This window comes from Budorcas taxicolor, chromosome 4 (genome assembly GCF_023091745.1).
Source record: "Budorcas taxicolor isolate Tak-1 chromosome 4, Takin1.1, whole genome shotgun sequence".
In the NCBI taxonomy this organism is placed as follows: domain Eukaryota; kingdom Metazoa; phylum Chordata; class Mammalia; order Artiodactyla; family Bovidae; genus Budorcas; species Budorcas taxicolor.
In genome coordinates this window covers 1677588-1701721 of record NC_068913.1, presented here as the reverse complement: position 1 = coordinate 1701721, position 24134 = coordinate 1677588, and positions in this window count along the sequence as shown.

Sequence of the window (24134 nt, the reverse complement as noted above, 5' to 3'; positions counted from 1 at the left end):
ACTCCAGGGGTCTTGCCACAATTCAAAAAGACTCCGATGTCCCAATCCACTCCAGATATACCTGATTCCACTGCACTGACTTGACTGTTACCCCAAGTATTGACTCAAAACAGGATAGGAGGTGTGACAGCATGGTGGCACCTCGAGAGAAAGCTACAGATCCCTATGTCAACTTGACAGGCAGCCAGACACTACTTTTACAGCTTGAGAGGAAAGTGGTTTTCAGCTCCGGTTGATCCAGGGTATCTGAATCGGGGATGGCTTTGGCGAAGAGAGATTTATTTATTTAGAGATATAAAGAGAGATTAGGATAGAATAGTGTAGTGGAGAAAATAGACGAGAAACGAGGCTGAAATACCTTGGTTTACACAGGAAGCCAATAAAGCCCCGAGACAAGGGACTTGCATCCCCACAGGTGCCCTCCTTTTCTCCTGAGGGAGTGAAGACGCAGTGCGCCTTCCTGTTCAGGTCTTAGAAGCCCAGACAAATAAATAGACACGGCGAGCCTCTGTGCTCCACACGGGAATTATGCTGAAAAGGAGAGAAAGATAACAAGAAAAGGGGGAAACCAGTCTTTCCAGGAATTGGTCCGACTCTTTGTTTTCCAGGGAAGCTTTTATACTTTAAGTTGTACATAGAGATCAATGGATAATACAAAGTCATGTAGGGTCAGCAGTCCTGACCCTTATTGAGACTGCACTTTCTTTCTGCATTCTTTCCAAAATACAAAGTTCTCAGTTGATTTACATCATCTTCTGGCCAAGAGGTCTGCTAACATTTTATGACCCTTTCTGATGATGATTAGTCAACTGGAAAATTTATTTTCTCCAAAGGTGATTTTTCTTAAGTCAGGTGCCACTCTCTGAAAGCACTAGATAAGGTTACATTCCAATAGGGTAAGGGTGTAGTGGGCTATAACATGGAAAGAATTTATTAACTCAAGGTCTAATGTGGTTAAATCAAAGGCTACAACTTATTTTTCCCACATACCAGCTATATTAATTAATGTATATTCTCAAAGACATAATGGAAACTTAGCAGCAAGTATTGGCTCAATAATGAAACCCTCCACCAGTGCTATTTTAATAATTTCTTAACTCCCCAAAGGGCTCTGTATTTTTAGAATATTGCAGGGTTCCCGTGCCTGTCACAGTTAGGAGGCTATAAACAATCACATGCATAACTTTAGGAATCTTGAACAAACCTGTCAGGCAAGCGAGAAGTCATCAGAGGGGTTTGGATTGGAACACTCTTATTATGCCAAGGGAACTTATTAACCAAGGCTCTAAGTTGACTTTTTCCAGAGAAAAAGATGGTGGGGGCTAGCCCCCTGTTAGTGTCAGAAGAGTTGGTGAAAGGCATGATACAATAAGGCAGACAGACTCTGGTTTTGAGGTAGATGCTAGAGAAAGTCCAGGGTGGGTCCCTGGAGGCCTGATCTCATATTTGCCCTGTCAGGCCTCTTCTTCATGACCTTTGCCATGGGTGGGATTCTCCACACTGGCTTGCAGCAGACTGACTCCCCTGTTGAAATACCATAGGAACCCTGAGATCCATGTCAGGACTGGAGAGAAAGCGTGAGGTTCCAGTCTTAACATTAGATGAGGACCTAGGCCAATGCACCAACTGGAGAGGAATCCATAGAGCCCCTCACAACTCACATGGAGACTTGACTTTCCGAGGCAACATGGGCAGGTATCTGAGGTCCCCGTCGTAACTCGAGAGGAACCCCAAGCTTCCTCCTGCAACTCGAGAAAAACCAGGAGATTCTCCCCTCAATGCAAGATGAGTCCCTTTTCCGCTGCAGCATTTCGAGAGAAATCCCACCTTCTCTCTTGAGCCTCGAAAGGGTCCTTGAAACCCTTGATGCAACTCAAGAAGTTCCCAGACATACCCGGCTCTACTCGAGAGGAACCTCAACTGTCCTGCCACAACTCTAGAAGAGCCCCCTTTTTCCCTCCTCATCTCGAGAAAAGGATCCATTTCCCTGCTTTGTTGGGAAAGGAATCCCGGTGATCCCGTCACACTTCAAGACAAGGCAGTCTCAACTTTATAGTCGAGAGGAACTCCAGGGGTCGTGCCACAATTGAAAAAGACCCTGAATTCCCAATCCACTCCAGAAAACCTGATTCCCCTGCACTGACTCAACCGACACCCCGAGTATCGACTCTAAACACGAAGTGAGGTGTGACAGCCCTGTGGCACCTCCAGAGAAAGCCACAGATCCCTATGTCAACTCGACAGGAAGCCTGACACTACATTTACAGCTGGAGAGGAAAGCGGACTTGCATGTCTCCACACGAGATGAGGCCTGACTCCCCTGTCGAAACTCCATAGGAACCCCGAGATCTGTGTCAGCATTGGAGAGGAACCCTGAGGTTCCGGCCGCAACTCAAGATGAGGAACTATGCCCCTGAAACGACTGGAGAGGAATCCCTAGAGGCCCCTCACAACTCCAATGGAGAATGACTTCCCTGAGGCAAAACGAGCGGTTCCCTGAGGTCTCTGTCTTAACTCGAGAGGAATGCCAATTTTCCTGCTGCAACTTGAGAAAAACTAGGAGATTCTCCCCTCAACGCGAGATGAGGCCCTTTTCCATTGCAGCGTCTCCAGAGAAATCCCACCTTCCCTCCTGAGCCTCAAAAGGGTCCTTGAAACCTTAGATGTAACTCACGAAGTTCCCCGGCATATCCATCTCCACTCAACAGGAACACCGAGTGTCTCACTACAACTCAAGAAGAGCCCCGTTTTTCCCTCCTCATCTTGAGCTGAGGGTCCATTTCCCTGCTTCTTCGGGAAAGGAATCCAGGCATTCCCGTGGCACCTCAAGAGGAGGCGGTCTCAACTTGAAACTCGAGATGAAGTCCAGGTGTCGTGCCAGATTTCAAAAAGACCCCAATGTCCCAGTCCACACTAGATAATCGTGATTCCCCTGCACTGACTCGACTGTCACCCCGAGTATCAAATCAAAACACCATGGGAGATGTGACAGCCCTGTGGGACCTCGAGAGAAAGCCACAGGTCCGTATGTCAACTCGACAGTAATCTTCACACTACTTTTCAGCTCGAGAGCAAGCGGGCTTTTATGTTTCCACATGAGACGAGGCCTTACTCCCTTTTGAAACTCTGTAGGAACACAGATATGCAAGTCAGCACTGGCGAGGAACCATGAAGTTCAGGCCTCAACTAGAGATGAGGACCTCGGCCCCGGCACCGACTGGATAGGAATCCCAAGAGGCCCATTGCAACTCACATGGAGGCTTGACTTTCCTGAGACAACACGAGCTGCCGGGAGCCAGCATGGGAGATCCCACCCATGACAAAGATCATGAAGAAGAGGTGTGACAGGCAAAGCTGAGTCAGGAATCAAGGGACCCCCTGGACCTGCTCTAGCATCTACCCCAAAACCAGAATTTTCCTGCCTGCTACTTTTTCACAAACTCCTCTGTTACCATCGGGGGGCTATCCCCCACCACCTTTTCTGAAGAAAATTAACTTAGAACTCTAGTTATTAATTCTCCTGTGCATAATTGGAGTGTTTCAATTCAAACCCCTCTGATAGCTTTCTAACTTTCCTGACAGCTTATCCGGACTCTTACCACTACGTATGTGATTGTTACAGCCTCCCAACCTTGAGAGACACATTCTAGGAATGTAGAGCCTTTTGAGGAGTTAAAAATTATTAGAATAGTATTGGTGAAGGATTTCATTGTTGATCCAATACTTGTTGCCAAGTTTTCATATCTGTTATTTGTTGTGTACCCGGGATTGCATTAATTAATATAGTTGGGGTATAGGAAAAATAATTAGCAACATTAGATCTTTGAGTTAAGTACTTTCTCTGTTGTAACCCACTGCACCTTTGTTCTTTAAGAATGTAACTTTATTTAGTACTTTGTGGGTGATGCAGATTAAAGAAAAGACACGTCAAGGGAAAATGAGTTTTTTGGTTGATTAACATTTATCAAGGAAAAGAGCCATAAAATTTTAAGAGGCCTCCTGGCCAGAAGATAATGTAAATCACCTGAGACCTTTTGTATACAGAAAGGTATGCAGAAAGAAAGCCTGATATTGAGAAGGGTCAGGACTGCTGCCCCTGCATGACTCTGCATCTTCCATTATGTAAAACTTAGGGTATTAAGCTCCTTTTGAAAATAAAGTTACAGGTCTTGGACAAGCTTGGCCTCCACATGTCGTACTTTCTTCCTCTTTTTATCTCTTTTCAGGCTAATTTCGTTGAGTGCAGGGTCCCTCTGAGTTCACTGTCCTGCCTGGGCTTCTAAGACCCACTCGAGAAGGTGCCCAAAGTAGGGGCACCTACCACTATTCGAGAGGGCGCCTGTGGATTCCGTGAACAGTGCAAGCCCCTTGTCTGGTGCTTTATTGGCATTCTGCATAAACCAAGGAACATCAGCTTCTTTTCTATCCTTTATTCTCTTAACTGAAAATTCTTTCCTTATCTCTCTCTATATCTCTCTTTCGCCATGCCGTCCATGCTTCGGATACCCTGGATTCAACCGGGGCTGGTCCTCGGTAAGTGGCGCCTGGAACAGGCTATTCGAAGGTAGATTTCCCCCACTGCTCAGTTTTCAGGATGGCTAGGACCTCACTCAGGCTGTCGCGGACACCCCTGCATAAGATAGGTAGGGTGAGTAGGAGCGGGAAGTGTTGAAAAGGGTTGAAAGGAAACCTTCTTTAAATGGGTTTAAAAGAAACCTTCTTTCTAAGGGTTGAAAAGAAACCCCCTCTACAAAGGTTGGAAAGAAACCTTCTCTATCAGGGTTGAAAAGAAACCCCCCTTTACAAAGGTTGAAATGAAGCCTTCTTTAAAAGATTTAAATCTCTGACATGGGTAACAGTGAGTCAAAAGAACAACTTTTTATAGGAGTAATCTTGCAATTGTTAAATAAAAGAGGAATTAAAGTTAAGAAAGCCAATATTCATTCTTTTTTTTACATTTGTACAAGAGCAATGTCCACTGTTAACTTAGATACTTGGGAAAAAGTAGGAAAATGGCTAAAAACATACTCAGCATGATCTGGAGAAGGTGCCTACTGATGCCTTTTCCTTATCGAATATGATTAGAGATGCTTTAGACCCTGCTCCTGAATCTGAAAAGGTACATGTTACAGAGGAAAGTGAAGAAAAAAAGGTACATGTAAAAGAGGAAGATGAGGAAAAGAGGCACTATCTACTTATCGGCAGCTGAATGAATGGCTAGTTGCTATGACTGCCGAGGAGCATGCAGAAGATAGGGATGAGAAGAAAGATCAGCTTTCCCCTTAGGATGAGGAAGATTTAGAGGAAACAGCAGCTCGATACCATTCTGATGAGGACTGCTCCCTTTTAGATAAAGATTCTCCCAGGAGTTTAAGAGAAACATCCCCAGTCAGGCCATCTGCTCCCAGGAACTTAAGGGAAACATCCCCAATTAGACCATCTGTAAGGTTTAAACATCAAACAGTTAAAAGGTATCTGGAGTAGGAAAAGAAAGACATGGGATGCTACGGTCCCCCCTGCCCCCCCTTCCTATAGGGGTGAGGGGCCTCCACTAAAAGTTCCCTGGAGAAGAGTTCTCTCTAGCCCCGAGGATGAATTTGATCCCCACCTTGAGGGTTGTTTTCCCATAATATTTGACAGAAGCAGTGGGGGAAGAACCCCCCACTGGGAACCCATTCCAATGAAAATGATTAAAGAACTCAAAGAGGCTTGTGCTTTGTGTGGGCCTACAGCCCCATACACTGTATCATTGGTAGAGGCCTTAGCGGCCAGATGGATGCCACCCCATGACTGGAAGACAGTCGATAAAGCTTGCCTGTCTGGAGGGCAATATGTACTTTGGAGAGCTGAATGTGATTACCTTGCCCACAAACAGGTCGATATCAACCAAAAATATGGCCTGAGATATATTGTAAAAAGTATGTTGGTAGGGACTAATGAATTTGGAACACTTAGAGAACAGATGAGATTAGACAGCAGGACTCTAGACCAAGTAACTGCCTGTGCCCTCAGGGCTTGGCGATTGTTGCCTCAAGGGAAAGAACCTCTTCTTTTTCAAACATTAAGCAAAAATCAGAAGAGTCATATGAGGACTTTATTTCACGACTTACAGAGGCAGTTCACAGAGTAATTTACAATCTTGAGGCAGCTGGAATACTGATAAAAGAACTGACATTTGAAAATTCTAACTCTACTTGGCAGGATATCCTATGTCCTATTAAAAATTTTGGGCAAATAGTAGATTATATCAGACAATGTGCAGACATAGGACCTGCAGTGATGCAGGATGTTGCCATAGCTGCATATAGAAAGGGAAATTCTTATCAACAGGCAGTACAATCTTTTTTTACAAACAGGAATAACCCGTCAAAGAGTCATTCCAGTAGTCCAGGCCAGAATGCTGGTTTATCCAATGCCTGCTTCCCTTGTGGACGAGAGGGGCACATTATGCACGCTTGCCCCCCAAAAGCAGCCGGTTCTTATCTGCCAAATTCTGCCTCCCCGGCTGTGTCTGCTAATCTCCCTAGGTCTCCATGTCCTCGTTGTCAGAAAGGATATCACTGGGTAAAGGACTGCAGGTCAAGATTACACAAAAACGGAACCTTGCTAATTCCTGACCAGCAGTTGGGAAACGGGTTGCGGGGCCAGCCACAGGCCCCAACAACGACTGGGGAAACGACACTGAACCCATTCATACCCTTCATCCCATCGCAGAACTCATCAGGGCAACCCCAGGCAGCACAGGACTGGACCTCAGTTCCACCACCTCAACAATATTAACAACAGATAGCCCCACTATAAAAATCCCTACAGGGGTTAAAGGTCCATTACAGACAGGCTTGGTGGGAATTATATTAGGCAGAATTTCCTTAGCTATGCAAGGTCTAACAATTATCCCTGGAGTTATTGACTCAGATTATACAGGAGAAATTCAGATAATGATTTCATCCCCAGCTAAAATTATACAAATTCATCAGGGACAAAGAATAGCTCAACTTTTACTTTTGCCTTACCACACTGCCATAGAGCACACAGCTCTCAAAGTGAAAGGCAGGAGAAAGGATTTGGGTCTAGTGATATGGTTTTTTAGATAAAACAAATTACTCAGAAACTCCCTATGAAAGCTATTCTGGTCAGTGGCAAGTCTATTGTGGGGTTATTAGACACAGAAACAGATGTTTCTCACATTGCTGGGAAAGACTGGCTCAGCTCCTGGCCAACACATACTACTGAAAATGAGTTGGTGGGATTAGGGAGAGCCCCTGCAGTAGCTAAGAGTGCAAAAATGTTAGATTGGCAGTTTAAAGATACCTGCGGAATTTTTCAACCCTATATAGTTCCTTCATTCCCCTTTACCCTATGGGGGAGGGACATGCTGTCTCAAATTGAAGTGCCAGTTTTCAGCCCTGATGACAAAGTGACCTCCCAAATGCTCCAGATGGGCTATGATCCATCAAAAGGATTAGGTAAACAACAGACAGGAATAATTGAGCCAATTTGCCCAACTCCTCAACAGCTACGTACTGGATTGGGGTATCCATATTTATAATGGAGGCCATTGTTTTCGCTGCCGACCATTACATGGAAATCTCAAGACCCAGTGTGGGTGGAACAATGGCCTCTGCCTAAAGAAAAATTACTGGCAGCTAAAGCGTTAATCTTTGAACAAGTACAATTGGGACTTATTGAGCCTTCCAATAGCCCCTGGAACACTCCTATTTTTGTCATTAAGAAAAAATCTGGCAATTGGCGACTTCTACAAGATTTGAGAGCAATTAATGCCACTATGGAGGACATGGAGGCTTTACACCCTGGGCTCCCTTCCCCAGTAGCCATTCCGGAGGGATATAATACAATTGTAATAGATTTACAAGACTGCTTTTTCACCATTCCCTTAAATACTGAAGATAAAAAGCAATTTGCCTTTAGTCTGCCATCAGAAAATTTTAAACAGCCTTATTTGAGGTTTCAATGGAAAGTGTTACCTCAGGGAATGAAAAGTAGCCCTACCTTATGTCAAAAATTTGCCAATGCTGTTTTAGAGGATATTAGGGCTAAATATGAACAAGCATATATGATTTACTACATGGATGATATTTTAATAGCTCATCCAGATAGAGCTCATTTACAAACCGTTCTCCAAGATTTGACTCAGGCATTGTCAGCTAGAGGCTTAAAACTTGCCCCAGAGAAAATTCAAACTAACCCACCCATAACTTACTTAGGAAGGGTTATAAATTCAGAAACAGTGACTCATGTCCCGCTACAATTAAGAAAGGACCATCTTGTTACTCTGAATGATTATCAAAAACTTTTAGGTGATATTAATTGGATAAGGCCTTATCTTAAACTAACCACTCCTGAGCTAAAGCCTCTTTTTAACATTCTGCGTGGGGATCCTGACCCAACTTCAAAGCGGCAATTAACCACTGTGGCTCAGGAAGCCTTACGCAAAGTAGAAGAGGCTTTATCTGATAGTTATCTAAAAAGAATTGAATTGGCAGCTGCCTGGAAATTCCTTTGCCTGGCTACGACCAACTTCACCTATGGGAGTTTTAGGGCAAAATGGCCCCTTAGACTGGGTCCATCTTCCTGCTCAAGCAAAAAAAGTAGTGTCTTCTTATCCAGGGTTGATAGCTATGCTGATATTAAAAGGAAGAAAGTGGAACATTGAATTATTTGGTAAAGAGCCATCAGAAATTGTAATTCCATATAACAAAGAACAGCTTGATGCTCTCCTAATGTTTGATGAAAATTGGCAGATTGCTATAGGAAACTATTTTGGTCAAATTCTGCATCATTTACCCTCACTTGCTTTGTTAAATTTTATATCTAGGCACCCAGTTATTTTTCCTGTTAGGGGCAATTTCTTATTCCTGATGCTCAAATGGCCTTTACTGACTGGTCGGCTAATGGTAAAGCTTCTATAGTTACAAACAATCAGCATAAGGTTCCACAGACACAGGAAACTTCAGCTCAAAGAGAAGAACTCACAGCTGTTATCAGTTCAGTTCAGTTCAGTTTAGTCGCTCAGTTGTGTCCGTCTCTTTGCGACACCATGAATTGCAGCACGCCAGGCCTCCCTGTCCATCACCAACTCCCAGAGTTCACTCAGATTCATGTCCATCGAGTCAGTGATGCCATCCAGCCATCTCATCCTCTGTCGTCCCCTTCTCCTCCTGCCCCCAATCTCTCCCAGCATCAAAGACTTTTCCAATGAGTCAACTCTTCACATGAGGTGGCCAAAGTACTAGAGTTTCAGCTTTAGCATCATTCCCTCCAAAGAAATCCCAGGGCTGATCTTCTTCAGAATGGACTGGTTGGATCTCCTTGCAGTCCAAGGGACTCTCAAGAGTCTTCTCCAACACCACAGTTCAAAAGCATCAATTCTTCGGTGCTCAGCCTTCTTCACAGTCCAACTCTCACAGCCATATATGAGTACTGGAAAAACCATAGTCTTGACTAGATGGACCTTAGCTGGCAAAGTAATGTCTCTGCTTTTGAATATGCTATCTAGGTTGGTCATAACTTTTATTCCAAGGAGTAAGCGTCTTTTAATTTCATGGCTGCAGTCACCATCTGCAGCTATTTTGGAACCCTCAAAAATAAAGTCTGACACTGTTTCCACTGTTTCCCCATCTATTTCCCGTGAAGTGATGGGACCGGGTGCCATGATCTTCATTTTCTGAATGTTGAGCTTTAAGCCAACTTTTTCACTCTCCTCTTTCACTTTCATCAAGAGGCTTTTTAGTTCCTCTTTACTTCCTGCCATAAGGGTAGTGTCATCTGCATATCTGAGGTTATTGATATTTCTCCCAGCAATCTTGATTCCAGCTTGTCTTTCTTCCAGTATAGCGTTTCTCATGATGTACTCTGCATATAAATTAAATAAGATGGGTGACAATATACAGCCTTGACTTACTCCTTTTCCTATGTGGAACCGGTCTGTTGTTCCATATCCAGTTCTAACTGTTGCTTCCTGACCTGCATACAGATTTCTCAAGTGGCAGGTCAGGTGGTCTGGTATTCTCATCTCTCAGAATTTTCCACACTTTATTGTGATCCACACAGTCAAAGGCTTTGGCATAGTCAACAAAGCAGAAATAGATGTTTTTCTGGAACTCTCTTGGTTTTTCCATCATGCAGCAGATGTTGGCAATTTGATCTCTGGTTCCTCTACCTTTTCTAAAGCCAGCTTGAACATCAGGAAGTTCATGGTTCATGTATTGCTAAAGCCTGGCTTGGAGAATTTTGAGCATTACTTTACCAGCATGTGAGTTGAGTGCAATTGTGCGGTAGTTTGAGCATTCTTTGGCATTTCCTTTCTTTAGGACTGGAATGAAAACTGACCTTTTCCAGTCCTGTGGCCACTGCTGAGTTTTCCAAATTTGCTGGCATATTGAGTGCAGCACTTTCACAGCATCATCTTTCAGGATTTGAAAGAGTTTAACTGGAATTCCATCACCTCCACTGCCTTTGTTCATAGTGATGCTTTCTAAGGCCCACTTGACTTCACATTCCAGTATGTCTGGCTCTAGAGGAGTGATCACACCATCGTGATTATACAGGTTGTGAAGATCTTTTTTGTACAGTTCTTCCATGTGCTCTTTCCACCTCTTAATATCTTCTGCTTCTGTTAGGTCCATGCCATTTCTGTCCTTTATTGAGCCCATCTTTGCATAAAATGTTCCCTTGGTATCTCTAATTGTCTTGAAGAGATCTCTAGTTTTCCCATTCTGTTCTTTTCCTCTATGTCTTTGCATTGATCCCTGAAGAAGGCTTTCTTATCTCTTCTTGCTATTCTTTGGAACTCTGCATTCAGATGCTTATATCTTTCCTTTTCTCCTTTGCTTTTCACATCTCTTCTTTTCACAGCTATTTGTAAGGCCTCGCCAGACAGCCATTTTGCTTTTGTGCATTTCTTTTCCATGGAGATGTTCTTGATCCCTGTCTCCTGTACAATGTCACGAACCTCCGTCCATAGTTCATCAGGCACTCTATCTCTCAGATCTAGGCCCTTAAATCTATTTCTCACTTCCACCTTAAAATCATAACGGATTTGATTTAGGTTATACCTGAATGGTCTAGTGGTTTTCCCTAGTTTCTTCAATTTAAGTCTGAATTTGGCAATAAGGAGTTCATGATCTGAGCCACAGTCAGCTCCTGGTCTTGTTTTTGTTGACTATATAGAGCTTCTCCATCTTTGGCTGCAAAGAATGCAATCAATCTGATTTCAGTGTTGACCATCTGCTGATGTCCATGTGTAGAGTCTTCTCTTGTGTTGTTGGAAGAGGGTGTTTGCTATGACCAGTGCATTTCTTGGCAAAACTCTATTAGTCTTTGCCCTGCTTCATTCTGCATTCCAAGTCCAAATTTGCCTGTTGCTCCAGGTGTTTCTTGACTTCCTACTTTTGCATTTCAGTCCCCTGTTATAAAAAGGACATCTTTTTTAGGTCTTAATTCTAAAAGGTCTTGTAGGTCTTCATAGTACCGTTCAACTTCAGCTTCTTCAGCGTTACTGGTTGGGGCATAGACACTTTTGTTATGTTTGCAGACAAGGAATTTAACCTTTACTCTGACTCTCAGTATGTGGTTGGGCTGTTTACGCACATTGAGACTGCACTTCTACCCGAAAACAAAGCTACTATCTTTCACTTGTTAATTAAATTGCAGCAGCAAATTTAGAAACGTAACCAAGCATTTTTTATTGGCACCATTCGAGCTCGTTCCAGACTGCTTGGACCTTTAAATTCTTTAAATGATTTGGCAGATTCACTAACCAGGGTTACAGTGGCCTCTGTTTTTGAAGAAGCCTGAGCCTCTCACTCACTTCATCATCAAAATGCTACTGTATTAAGATATCAATTTTGGATTCCTCAAGTATCTGCTCAAGAGATTGTTCGTTCCTGTTCACATTGTCCCACTACTATAAATAGTTTGTATATGGGAGTTAACCCTCGTGGTCTCAGACCTAATGCACTCTGACAGACGGATGTAACTCATGTCTCCTCATTTGGAAAATTGTCTTTTGTTCATGTAACCATAGATACCTTTTCTTATGTTGTGGTTGCCACTGCTCTCACTGGACAGACATATAGGGATGTAATACAACATTTCTTTACTTGTTTTTCATATTTGGGTCTGCCAAGGGCTTTAAAATCTGATAATGCCCCTGCTTACACTTCTAAGTCTTTCCAGGAATTTTGTACAAAGTTTCAAATAAAACATAACACAAGGATCCCCTATAATCCCCAGGGACAAGCTATAGTAGAAAGAGCATACCAAAAATTAAAAATACAAATTCAAAAATTAAAGGAAGGGGAATTTAAGTATAGTTTCCCCCATCAGATTTTACAACATGTTCTCTTTGTAATAAATAACCTGAATGCTGATTCATCCAGAACCACTGCAATGCTTCGTCATTGGTGTCCAGAACAACAAAATGTAAAGCCGTTGGTAAAATGGAAGGACCTACTCTCCAGACAATGGAAAGGTCCCGATCCATTGTTAACTAGCGGTCGAGGATATGCTTGTAATTTTTCACAAGACGCATTTCACCATTTTGGATCTCAGACAGACTGATTCGTCATGTCGCAGCTCCCCAGACACCTGGCTCCTCCACTGTTGTGACCCCCAAAAAGGATTGTCCTGCCTGGGCTTCTAAGACCCACTTGAGAAGGTACCCAAGGTGGGGGCACCATCCGATATTCAAGAGAGCCCCAGCAGCAAACATGTACAGTGCGAGTCCCTTGTCCAGGGCTTTATTGTCTTTCTGCATAAACCAAGGAATATCAGCCTCTTTTCTCTCCCTTATTCTCTTAACTGAAAATGCATTTCTTATCTCTCTCTCTATCTATACATTTATCTTGCTACGCCGTCCAAACTTCAATATGCTGGATCCCACCGGGGCTGGTCCCTGGTAACAAGCGGGACCCTGAGGTCCCCGATGTAACTCGAGAGGAAAACCAAGTTTCTCAACTTGAAACTAGTGAGGAACTCCAGGGATCATGTCACAATTCCAAAAGACCCCAATGTCCCAATCCACTCCAGATACACCTGATTCCCCTGCACTGACTCGAATGTCACCCTGAGTATTGACTCAAAACATGAAGGCAGGTGTGACAGCACTGTGGCACCGCAGAGAAAGACACAAATCTCTATGTCAACTCGACAGGAAGACTGACACTACTTTTACAGCCTGAGAGGAAAGTGCACTTGCATGTCTCCACACGAGCCAAAGCCTGATTTCCCTGATAAATCTCCATAGGAATCCTGAGATCCATGCCAGCACTAGAAGGAACCCTGAGGTTCCGGCCTCAAATCCAGATGAGGAACTAGGCTCATTACGGAATGGAGAAGAATCCCAAGAGGCCCCTCACAACTCGCATGGAGACTGGACTTTCCTGAGGCAACATGAGCAAGCCCCTGAGGTCCCTGTCGTAACTCAATAAGAACGCTGAGTTTCCTGCCTCAACTCGAGAAAAAGCAGGAGATTCTCCCCTTAACTTGAGATGAGGCCCTTTTACACTGTGCATCTTGAGAGAAATCCCACCTTCGCTCTTGAGTCTCGAAAGGGTTATTGACACCTTTGATGCAACTCAAGAAGTTCTCCAACATACCCGTCTCCATTTGAGAGGAACACCGAGGGTCCCACCACACCTTAAGCAGAGCCACGTTTTTCCCTCCTCATCTCCAGATGAGGGTCCATTTCCATGCCTCGTTGGAAAAGGAATCCAGGCTTTCTTGTCGCACCTCAAGAGGAGGCATTCTCAACTTGACACTCGAGAGGACCTGCAGGGGTCGTGCCACAATTCCAAAAGACCCCGATGTCCCAATCCACTCCAGATACACCTGATTCTCCTGCATAGACTCGACTGTCAGCCCAAGTATCGACTCGAAACACAATGGCAGGTGTGATAGGCCTGTTGCAACTCAAGAGAAAGACACAGATCCCTATGTCACATCGACAGGAAGCCTGAAACTACTTTTACAGCTCGAGAGGAAAGCTGACTTCCATGTCTCCACACAAGATGAGGCCTGACTCTCTTGTTGAAACTCCATAGGAACCCCAAGATCCATGTCAGCACTGGAGCAGAACCCTGAGGTTCTGGCCTCCACTCCAGATGAGGACCTAGGACCCGACACCGACTGGAGAGGAATCCCGAGAGGTCCCTCGCAAATCACATGGAGACTCGAGTTTCCTGAGGCAACACGAGCGGTTCCCTGAGGTCCCCGTTGTAACACGAGAGGAACCCCAAGTTTCCTGCTGCAACTCGAGAAAAACCAGGAGATTCTCCCCTCAATGTGAAATGAGGCCTTTTTCCGTTGTGGAGTCTCGAGAGAAATTCCACCTTCCCTCTTGAGCCTCAAAAGGGTCCTTGACACCCTAAATGCCACTCAAGAAGTTCTGCGACATAGCCGTCTCCACTCAAGAGGAACACCGAGTGTCCCACCAAAACTCAATAAGAGCCTCGTTTTTCACTCCTCATATCCAGATGAAGGTCCTTTTGCCTGCTTCATCGGGAAAGGAATCCCGGCACTCCCGTGGCACCTCGAGAGGAGGCGGTCTCAACTGAAACTTGAGAGGAACTCCAAGGGTCGTGCACAATTCCAAAAGACCCTGATGCTCCAATCCACTCCAGATACACCTGATTCCCCTGCACTGACACAATGTCACCCCGAGTATTGACTCAAAAAACGATGGCTGGTGTGACAGCCCTGTGGCACCTCGAGAGAAAGCCACAGATCCCTAGGTCAACTCGACAGGAAACCTGACACTACTGTTACAGCTCAAGAAGAAAGTGGACTTGCACGTCCCCACATGAGACAGGGCTGACTCCCCTGCTGAAACTCCATAGGAACCCCGAGATCCATGTCAGCACTGGAGAGGAACCCTGAGGTTCCGGCCTCAAATCCAGATGAGCACCTAAGCCCCAGCACTGACTGGAGAGTAATCCAAAGAGGCCCCTCACAACTCCCATGGTGACTTGACTTTCCTGAGGCAACACGAGCGGATCCCTGAGGTCCCCGTTGTAACTCAAGAGGAACCCCAAGTTTCATGCCACAACTCGAGAAAAACCAGGAGATTCTCCCCTCAACGCGAGATGAGGCTCTTTGCTGCTGCAACATCTCGAGTGAAAACCCACCTTCCTTCTTGAGCCTCAAAAGGGTTATTGACACCCTTGATGCAACTCAATAAGTTCCCCGACATACCCGTCTCCACTCGAGAGGAACACCGAGTGTCCCGCCACAACTCAAGAAGAGCCCCGTTTTTCCCTCCTCATCTCGAGATGAGGGTCCATTTCCCTGCTTTGTCAGGAAAGGAATTCCGGTGTTCCCTCAAGAGGAGGCGGTCTCAAACTGAACCTTGAACAATTCCCAAAGACTCTGATGTCTCAATCCACTCCAGATAAACCTGATTCCCCTGCACTCTCACCTAGAGTATCAGCCCAAAAGTAGATGGCATGTATGACAGCCTACCGGGAGCCAGCATGGGGAATCCCACCCTTGGCAAAGGTCATGAAGAAAGGGGCCTGACAAAATGCAAAGGTGGGATCAGCCATCAGGTGTCCCCCTGGATTTTCTCGAGCATCTACCCCCAAAACCAGAGTCTGCCTGCTATACTGTGTTATGCTTTCCACCTACTCTTCTGACATTAACAGGGGGCTGTCCCCCCACCAACTTTTTCTGGAAAAAGTTAATTTAGAGCTTTTAGATAATACGTGTGTCTCCTGGGCATGATAAGAGTGTTTCAATCCAAAAACCCATCTGATGCCTTTCTAGCCTGCCTGACAGGTTTGTCCGGACCCTTACAGCTGAGCATGTGATTTTTTTGTGGCCTCCTGACCGCTAGAGGCACAGGAAGCTTAAAAGATCCTAGGATTGTAGGGGCTTCTGAGGAGTCAAGATCATTAGAAAAGCACTGATTAAGGATTTCATTGTTGAGCCAACACTTGCTGCCAAGGTTTCATATCTTATTTGTTGATATTGTTGTCATATAGAAAAGACAGGTAGTAGCCCTGGCATTAGCAACATTAGATCTTTAAGTTAAGTACCTTCTTTGTTATAACCCACTTCATCTTTTTTCTACAGGAATGTAACTTTATTTAGTATTTTGAGGGTGATGAGGATTAAAGAAAAAAACACTTCAAGGGAAAATGAGTTTTCTGGTTGATAGACATTTATCTAGGAAAAGAGCCATAAAAATGTTAACAGGCCCCCTGGCCAGAAGATGATATAAAACCACCTAAGACCTTTTGTATACACGAGGGTATTGAAAAAGAAAGCCTGGTCTCAGTAAGGGTCAGGACTGCTGCCCCTGCAAAACTCTGCATATTCCATTATTTCTTTATGTACAACTTGGGGTATATAAGCTGCTTTTGAAAATAACGTTGTGGGTCTGGCACCAATGCTAGGCTCCCCCATGTCGTTCTTTTCTCTCCTTTTCAGGCTGAATTCCCATCTGGAGCACAGAGGCTCTCCATGTCTACCTATTTCCCCTGGCTTAAAGACCCATGAGAGAGGGAGCCCAAGGTGGGGCACCCTCTGCTATTCAAGCAGGCACCGGTGGCCTACGTAGATGGTGCAAGCCCTTTGTCTCGGAGCTTTATGGATCTTTTCTGTAAATCAAGTTATTCACCCACTTTTCTCCACTAATTTTCCTACTACACTATTCTCTCCTAATCTCTCTTTATAAACAAGTCTTTCCTCACCGACTCCATCTCTGCTTCGAATTCCCTGCATCCACCAGGGCTGGACCTGGCAATAGCCCTGTGGCACCTTGAAAGAAAGCCACAGATCCCTATGTCAACTCGACAGGACACCTGACACACTTTGACAGCTCGAGAGGAAAGTGGACTTCCATGTCTCCACATGAGATGAGGCCTGACTCCCATGTTGAAACTCCATAGGAACCCTGAGATACATGTCAGCACAGGAGAGGAACCGTGAGGTTCCAGCTTCAATTCCAGATGAGGACCTATGACTGGGCATTGACTGGAGAGCAATCTTGAGAGACCCCTAACAACTCACATGCAGACTTGACTTTCCTGAGGAAACACGATCAGGTCCCTGAAATCCCTGTTGTAACTCTAGAGGAACCCAAAGTTTCCTGCCACATCTCGAGAAAAACCAGGAGATTCTCCCCTCAACGTTGAGATGAAGCCCTTTTCCACTGTGGTCTCTCAAGAGAAATCCCACCTTCCCTCTTGAGCCTCGAAAGGGTCCTTGACCCCCTTGATGCAACTAGGGAAGTTCCCTGACATATCTGTCTCCACTCAAGAGGAACACTGAGTGTCCCACCGCAACTCAAGAAGAACCCCGTTTTTCCCTCCTCATCTCGAGATGAGGGTCCATTTCCCTGCTTCGTTGGGAGAGGAATCCCGGCATTCCCGTCGCACCTCAAAAGGGGGCGGTCTCAACTTGAAAGTCGAGAGGAACTCCAGGGGTCGTGCCACAATTCAAAAAGACCCCAATGTCCCATGCACTTCAGGTAAACCTGATTCCCCTGCACTGACTCGACTGTCACTCCGAGTATCGACTCAAAACACGATGGCACGTATGACAGCCATGTGGCACCTCGAGAGAAAGCCACAGATCCCTATTGCAACTCGACCGCACTCCCTTTGCTGCCTATTATTGGACCCCGCCCCCCCAATGAAGGACTGAAAGGGAGACTGGAAGGTCACCTTCTCTTATTTAAAAGAGGACCCAACTTTCTGGTCCTCTTTTTTCCACTGAGATTCTGGTTCAAGTGTCCCATCTCAGCTTCTGTGGGTGGCTGAGCCTATAATGGCTCCCTGCATTCTTCTACTTTACTCTCATAAGCTTGGGTCATTTTCCCACTTCTGCAGTGGATGGTCATTGTCATTGCTTCTAACTTCCAGATAGATTTATGAAGAGGTCTGTAAAATATCCTCTTTAAACTCTCTTGTTCAGTGTCTCTCTCTAGACATGTCTTTCTTTTCCTTTTGAATTCTGTCTCTGTCTTCCTTTTTCTCTTTCTCTCTGTCTCTCCTCTGGATGGATGGATGCCTTTAATGCACATGGATATTGTTAGCTTAGGGTTAGATTTTAGGGATAGGTTAGAGTGGGATCAAGTATTCAGGTTGGAGTTGAAGTTGGGGAATAGGATATGGGTAGTGTGTTTTTTCTTGGAGACTTGAGTGCTGTTTGTTCTTAGTCTATTTTACATAGGAACCACTTATCAGATACATCGCTTGCAAGTCGTCTCTTATGTTCAGTTTACTATCTTTTTGATTTGTGAAAGCTTGATTCCCTGGTGGCTCAGATGGTAAAGCATCTGCCCCCGATGTGGGACCATGGTTTGATCCCTGGGATGGGAAGATCCCCTGGAGAAGGAAATGGCAACCCACTTCAGTACTCTTGCCTAGAAAATTCCATGGATGGAGGAGCCTGATGGGCTATAGTTCGTGGAGTCACAAAGAGTCGGACACGACAGAGTGACTTCACTTTACTTGTGGTTGACACACAGATTTGTAGTTTCAACACCACTAAAGGTTGTGTGCGGGTGCAGGAGGGCCGAGAGGAGCTACTCCACATTCAAGGTCAGGAGGGGCGGCCCTGATGAGATACCCCTCGTCCAAAATAAGGAGCAGTGGCTGCACTTTGCTGGAGCAGCTGTGAATAGATACTTCACGACCAAGGTAAGAGAAACCCAAGTAAGATGGTGGGCATTGTGAGACGGCATCAGAGGGCAGACACACTGAGACCATAATCACAGACAAGCCAATCTGATCACATGGACCACAGCCTTGTCTAACTCAGTGAAACTAGGCCATGCCATGAGGCCACCCAAGGCAGACGGGTCATGATGGAGAGGGCTGACAGAATGTGGTCCACTGGAGAAGGGAATGGCAAACCACTTCAGTATTGTTGCCTTAAGAACCCCATGAACAGTTTGAAAAGGCAAAATGAGAGGATACTGAAAGAGGAACTCCCAGGTCGGTAAGTGCCCAATATGCTACTGGAGATCAGTGGAGAAATAAGTCCAGAAAGACTGAAGGGATGGAGCCAAAGTAAACACAATACCCAGTTGTGGGTGTGACTGGTGAAACAAGCAAGGTCCGATGCTGTAAAGAGCAATATTGGATAGGAACCTGGAATGTTAGGTTCAGGAGTCAAGGCAAAGTGGAAGAGGTCAAACAGGGAATGGCAAGAGTGAACCTTGACATTTTAGGAAACAGCGAACTAAAATGGACTGGGGTGGGTGAACTTAAGTCAGATGACCATTATATCTACTACTGTGGGCAGGAATCCCTTGGAAGAAATGGAGTAGCCATCGTGGTCAACAAAAGAATCTGAAATGCTATACTTGGATGCCCTCTCAAAAACTACAGAATGATCTCTGTTCTTTTCCAAGGCAAACCACTCAATATCAGGTAATCCAAGCCTGTGCCCCAACCAGTAATGCTGAAGAAGTTGATGTTGAAACGGTTCTATGAAGTCTTTCAAGACCTTTTAGAACTAACACCCCATAAAATTGTCCTTTTCATTCAAGGGGACTGGTATGCAAACGTAGGAAGTCAAGAAACACCTGAAATAATAGGCAAATTTGGCTTTGGAGTACGGAATGAAGCAGGGCAAATAATAGAATTTTGCCTAGAGAACACACTGGTCATAGCAAACACCCACTTTCCACAATACAAGAGAAGACTCTACACATGGACATCATCAGATGCTCAACACGAAAATCAGACTGAATACATTCTTTGCAGCCAAAGGTGGAGAAGCAGAAACAAGTGTGCAGAAACAAGATGGGGAACTGACTGGCTCAAATCACAAACTTCTTATTGCTAAATTAGACATAATTTGAAAAACATAGGAAAAACCACTAGACAGTTCACATATGACCTAAATCAAATCCCTGATGATTATACAGTGAAAGTGAGAAATAGATTTAATGGGTTAGATCTGATAGACTGCCTGATGAACTATGGATGGAGGTTCATGACATTGTACAGGAACAGGGATCAAGATCATCCCCAAGAAAAAGGAATGCAAAAAGCAAAATGGTTGTCTGAGGAAGCCTTACAAACAGCTGTGAACAGAAGAGAAGAGAAAAGCAAAGGAGAAAAGGAAAGACATAAGCAACTGAATGCATCGTTTCAAAGAATAGCAAGGAGAGATAAGAAAGCCTTCAGGAGCAAACAATGCAAAGAAATAGAGGAAAACAGCAGAGTGGAAAAGACTAGAGATCTCTTCCAGAAAATTAGAGATACCAAGGGATCATTTCACGCAAAGATGGGCTTGATAAAGACAGAAACGATATGGACCTAACAGAAGCAGAAGATATTAAGAATTGGCAAGAATTCACAGAAGAACTGTACGAGAAAGATCTTCACGACCCAGATAATCGCGATGGTGTGATCACTCACGTATTATCAGACATCCTGGAATGTGAAGTCAAGTGGGCCTTAGCATCACTATGAAGAAACTAGTGGAGGTGATGGATTGCCAGTGGGGCTCTTTCAAATCCTGAAAGATGATGCTGTGAAAGGTCTGCACTTGATATGCCAGCAAATTTGGAAAACTCAGCAGTGGCCACAGGGCTGGAAAAGGTCAATTTTCATTCCAAGGCCAAAGAATGCTCAAACTACCGCACAGTTGCACTCATCTCACACGCTGGTAAAGTAATGCTCAAAATTCTCCAAGCGAGGCTTCAGAAATACATGAACCGTGAACTTCCAGATATTTAAGCTAGTTTTAGAAAAGGCAGAGGAACCAGAGATCAAATTGCCAACATCTGCTGCATCCTCGAAAAAGCAAGAGAGTTCTAGGAAAATACCTATTTCTGCTTTATTGATTATGCCAAAGCCTTTGACTGTGTGGATCACAATAAAGTGTTGGAAAATTTTCAAGAGATGGGAATTCCAGACCACCTGAACTGCCTCTTGAGAAACCTATATGCAGGTCATGAAGCAAAAGTTAGAACTTGACATGGAAAAACAGACTGGTTCCAAATAGGGAAAGGAGTACATCAAGGCTGTATATTGTCCCCCTGCTTCTATAACGTATATGCAGACAACATCATGAGAAAGGCTGGGCTGGAAGAAGCACAAGCTGGAATCAAGATTGCCAGGAGAAATATCAATAACCTCAGATACGCAGATGACAACACCCTCGTTGCAGAAAATGAAGAGGAACTAAGGAGCCTCTTGATGAAAGTGAAAGAGGAGAGTGAAAACATTGTCTTCAAGCTCAACATTCAGAAAACGAAGATCATGGCATCTGTCCCACCACGTCATGGCAAATAGATGGGGAACTGTGGAAACAGTGTCAGACATTGTTTTCATGGGGCTCCAAAATCACTGCAGATGGTGATTGCAGCCATGAAATTAAAAGACGCTTAGTCCTTGGAAGGAAAGTTATGACCAGCATAGATAGCATAATTAAAAGCAGAGACATTAATTACTTTGTCAACAAAGTTCCATCTAGTCAAGGCTATGGTTCCCCCAGTTGTCATGTATGGATGTGAGAGTTGGACTGTGAAGAAAGCTGAGTGCCGAAGAACTGCTGCTTTGGAACTGTGGTGTTGGAGAAAACTCTTGAGAGTCCCTTGGACTGCAAGGAGATCCAACCAGTCCATTCTGAAGGAGGGCAGCCCTGGGATTTCTTTGGAAGGAATGATGCTAAAGCTGAAACTCCAGTACTGTGGCCACCCCATGAGAAGAGTTGATTCATTGGAAAAGACTCTGATGCTGGGAGGGATTGGGGGCAGGAGGAGAAGGAGATGACAGAGGATGAGATGGCTGGATGGGATCACTGACTCGATGGACATGAGTCTGAGTGGACTCCGTGGGTTGATGATGGACAGCGAGGCCAGGCGTGCTGCAATTCATGAGGTCACAGAGAGTCGGACACAACTGAGCGACTGAACTGAACTGAACTGAACTGAATATGTAAAGGAAGAGAGGAGGCCCATTGGGGCTATTTTGCACCCATTGGGAAAGTAAGTTGGATCCCTGCCTCACAACACACCACCATAGCAATTAAGACACATACGAAAAACTAACAATTGAAAGGAAAACTTAAGAAATTTTATAACAATTTGTGATGAGTGAATACCTTACTTTATAATCAAGATATCATGCATTTTTAAAGATTTGTTAGTTTAAGGCATATAGCAAGGTGATTGAGGGATTCAGTGTCTCAGGGGCTTCCTTGGACAAAATTCAATCCATTTGAGGGGCCCCTGGAACATGTCCTTTACTCAGAATAGGCAAGAATCCTGAAAACCCAGAGTAGCATGTGGTGGTGCTAGTGGGCATTTTTTCACTGAATCAGTTATTCTACCATGACCCACAGAAGAAGCCTAGATGCTAGGAGGGGGATCTCCATTCCTATATTCAAACAGGAGGCCTTGCTCCCTTGAATAGTGTTGCATGGAACTACGCCTGGGAAGGGAAGAGGTGTGTCATGAATATTTTGTCTGCAGAGAACAAAGTGCTGTGTAGAGACGTTGTGCAAGCTCGTCCCAGGACACGGAGCACAAGGACACAGTGACCTGATTCTCAGCCCTGCTCTTGGGGCATCGCCCTGTCTCTACCCTTAGATATGGTGAGGCCCTCACAGGTGTCCTGAAGAGTATGGGCACACGGCCTGAATCTGTCCAATCTGTGTGTTCCATTCTCCCTGGCTACTGTGATGGGCTCAGGACTTGGGCAGTGACCAATCAGGGCCCAAGGCCCAGGGACTCAGGCTGCAATCAAGGGGAAGAGGAACTCTGGTTCTGCTGATAGGGGCAGGGCTGGTGAGTTCAGTCTACAGCAGTGGGAGGAGCGTGAGGTCAGCCTGGGGCGATTGGTGACCTTTCTGCTCCCGTCAGGGCAGAGGCACTGGATTGAGAAAGAGGGCGCTGCTGAGCCCAGATTTTGAGAGCGCTGGCTCTTGTTGTGGGCCCGAAGCTCCACCTGAGACCAGATGGAAGTCGTCTGCCTGTGAGTCCTCCTGCTTATCTGTGAGCTTTTGGAAGCACGCTGGTTTTTCTGTCCAGTGGACTAAGAGGAGACCCTGCAAATACAAATGTGTGGATTTTGGCTGGCTTCAGGAAAGAAACGCCAGATGGCACTGGGTGACTCCAGTCTAATCTGGATTCCGACGATATTTTTTGAAAGTGAAGGGACAAGTCCTTCTGTCATGTCCGACTATTTGCGATGCCATAGACTATAGGATCCACGGAATTCTGCAGGCAAGAAAACTGGAGTGGGCAGCCTTCTCCAGGGGATCTTCCAAACCCAGGGGTCGAACCCAGGTCTCTGCATGCAGGCAGATTCTTTACTGGCTGGGCCACAGAGAGGCTCAGGAATATTGGAATGGGTAGCCTGATCTTTGTGCAGCAGATCAGGATTTCCTGACCCAAGAATCAAACTGGGCTCTCCTTCAGTGCAGAAGGATACTTCACCAGCTGAGGTATCAGGGAAGCCCAATATCTCTTAACACCAGCTACTAATTGTAGGATTACCATAGAGAGTCATCACAGGTTTAAGGTACCAACCTGCTAAGGTAGTAATTGATGTCCTTATTCTAGAGGACAAAACTGGGGCTCTAAGTGGGAGTAACTCAGGTATAGCAAGGAGGTGTGTACCCAGATATACCCCGACGTTCCTGCTGTTAGAACTCAGGGGGGTCACATGGTGAAGCTTGTCCTTGTGACAGGGGCTAAGGCACCCAGCCCACACTGGGTGCTGTGGGGACCTGACTTTGTAACTGCCGTCTGGCAGCTCGGAGTCTCACAAAATCAGTTTACACTGAAAAAAGGAATGGCACCTCCCTTCATCCACCCTGCCACACCCTCTGGGTCCTCCCACACCCTGCTCCCTTTCTCTTGCTTTCTGAGGAAATTAGAGTCGTGCTCATGTGACCACACTGGCTGTCGAATGTTCACAGGCTACCACTGGAACTGCTAAAGAAGAGGCAAAGAGACTTTGGCCCTGTGTATCTCTTTCCTTTGGACCATCAAGGCCCTCCTCCAAACTTGCACACCAGAGGCCTATTCTGAGATGTGCAGGCACCCTCCCTCATTTTGCAACAAGTTGTGTCCACTGCTGTCCTTTCAATGCCTCCCTTGAAACTCAGCTCATGTGCTCCTTTCCCTGCTGGGAGGGACAGAGCTG